Below are 2,604 nucleotides of genomic sequence, written 5' to 3'. Positions count from 1 at the left end.
TCTGTCACTCTCAAATAAGTAAATTAATAATAAGTGATTAAATAGCAATAAGATTCTAAATATAATGGCTTTATAAAAGTTTTTAGAATGGCTGGGTGTGGTGGTACATGCCTTTAATCCCCAGCACTCTGGGAGAGGATTGCTGTGAGTTCAAGGCCACTCAGAGACTAGAATGAATTCCAGGGTCAGGCCTGAGCTAGAGTGAGACACTACCTCCAAAAAAGTAGACTCATCCGTTTACTGTCACTGCTATAGCAGGACACCCACCCTATCTCCAGGCAGTCCAACAGTTACATATGTGTAACTTCTTGAAAGAGATACTCAATGCTGGGTGTAGTGGCACATGCCTTTAATCCCAGCACTGGGGATGCTGAAGTAGGATCACTGAGTTCGAAGTCACCCTGAGATGAGTAGTGAATTCCAGTCAGCCTGAGCTAGAGCCAGACCCTACCTCAAAAAAAAAAAAGGGGGGGGAGGTGCTGGAGAGAGGCTTAGCAGTAAAGGTGCTTGCCTGCGAACCTAGTTTGATTCCCCAGGACTCACAGAAGCCAGATGCACAAGGGTGGCACGTGTCTAGAGTTAGTTCACAGTGGCTAGAGGCCCTGGTGTGCCCATTGCTCCTGTAAAACGGGACACAGCCCCTACCTCAAGTTGTGAGATCACACAGAGCATCTAAAGTACCTGCCACACTGTCCTGACAGTACTATCCGTGCTCTAGTTTCTGCTCTGCACGGACCCAATTCCTGCATTTAAGAACGGTCCACCATACTAGTGGAAGTTCCCCCACTGAACTGTAGTGGGGTAAGAACTGGCATTGAGTCAAATGAGGCACCAACATCCGGACACCCCAGCTTCAATAGCTGCCGTTTCCAACCTGCAAAAAGAATGAAGAAATTCTTAATTGAGGCATTATCACATTTACAGAAAAAAAAAAAAACCTTACAAATACGTGCGTGTTTCCAAGAACGCGGGGAAAAAAAAATCAAGTGTCCAGACTCACAACCTATTGCCCCACCGCAGTAGTGCAGGTACAAAACATCCCTAACTGCTTAAATTAACAAATCCTCCAAAGCTCTTAAACTATTTCTTTTCTTTCTGTTAGCCTGTGACTCCAGACAGGATCCAGAGGGGAGGTGTGCCATCTCTTCTCTGGGTTTTATGGAGACAGCTTTCCTTTACCCTTCTGTGTTAGCCTCTTAAAGTACTGCGACAACCTTAAAAGGGCACAGGAAAGGGCGACCTGGGCACCAGGAGGCAGCTGTTTCGCTGGGTGCACTTGCAGCACGTTCACACTCTCCGCTTCTTTGCACGGAGTCCGGGCCTCCGCCCGCGCCTGGAAGGGTCGGCCACGTGCCCGCGGCCTGGGCCGCTCCCGTCCCTCCAGGACCACGTACCTGCGCCGAGAGCGCGGTCCACGTCCCCCTGTCCGCCGCGACCCGAACATCCTGGGGAAAAACAAAAGCGATCACTCGTCGCTGCGGCCCAAGCCTCGGGGAAGCTGCGCGCCGCGGCCGGGTGTGTCTCGTTCAGCCCCGGGCCGGGCACGTCGGTCCGTCCGACCCGGATCCGGGACCGCCGAGGGATGCTCTACCCACTCCGTTCTGGCCGCTCGGAGCAGCGGAGCTGCGGGCGGGCAAAGCTCGGAGGGGACGCGGGAGGCGAACCCACACACTTCCCACCACCCGACACACAGCTTCCACTTACCGCCAGCTCCGCGGGCCACAGAAAGGACGGGAACTCGCCGGCGCCGAGCGGATACTAGCGGCGGCGGAGGGGGCGGGGACGGGGCAGCGCGGCCCTCAGCCAATCACAGGGTCATATCAGGGGGCGTGGCAGGAAGCGCCGCGAGGCGAGCAACCAATCCCTGTCAAGATGCTGGGTGGGGCGGGACTGAGACGGCAATTAGCCAATCGCCAGGAGATTCTGCGAGGACAGCCAATCGCTGGGACGTTTCGGGGGACGAGCCAGGCCATTGGCTTCTTGCGGAAGGTACTTCCGCCCTTCCCGGGGCTTTGGATGTTGGCGGTATGTGGAATGGCCTGTTGGGCACCTGCTTGTTCAGGCTCCACACCAGCCTTCTCTTCGATGACCTGACCGTCTGGAGCCAACTTGGTGGCTTACCCAGCTGCTCTTTCTCGAGAAGGCCGAGCCTACACCCATAAGATTCTTTTTTCCTAAAATTGTGCTAATCCAGTATGTTGGCATTTAGACCAAATCTTGTTCTAGCTCACTCCTGATGGCCTCCTAAACCTGGATCAGCCTTTCCGCCTCGTGTTCCTCATTTATTCATTTTCAGAGTTACAATAGACCATCGACAGGGTGTAGGCCACCATAAGTTGTTCAAAGTGACAGAATTAAACTTGAAAAACATAAATGGAGTGAATTGCAACTGTATGCTGAAACAAGAACGATGCCTTACATCTGTTAGCAAATTTAACTCCTCAAAAATCTATTTATTTATTTGGCTATTTTTCGAGGTAGGGACTCGCTGACCTGGAATTCACTATGTAGTCTCAGGCCGGCCTCAAACTCTGCCATCCTCCTAACTCGGCCTCCCGAGTGCTCAAAACCTTGTTTAATCACCAGAGAGCAGCTGGTGACCAA

The 2,604-nt window shown here is 52.6% G+C and overlaps 1 non-coding gene across 1 annotated transcript; it reads right to left on the bottom strand.

The window, feature by feature from the left end:
• Positions 1 to 1,101: 1,101 nt before the first annotated feature.
• LOC123457254 lies at positions 1,102 to 1,227 on the bottom strand. Its single transcript, XR_006634956.1, has one exon. It is a non-coding gene; the product is annotated as a small nucleolar RNA SNORA26 (small nucleolar RNA).
• Between the last annotated feature and the right edge of the window lie 1,377 nt (positions 1,228 to 2,604).

The sequence above is a fragment of the Jaculus jaculus genome, unplaced genomic scaffold, assembly GCF_020740685.1.
Source record: "Jaculus jaculus isolate mJacJac1 unplaced genomic scaffold, mJacJac1.mat.Y.cur mat_scaffold_174_1_29283_arrow_ctg1, whole genome shotgun sequence".
In the NCBI taxonomy this organism is placed as follows: Eukaryota; Metazoa; Chordata; class Mammalia; order Rodentia; family Dipodidae; genus Jaculus; species Jaculus jaculus.
This window is presented reverse-complemented; position numbering and strand designations above follow the sequence as displayed.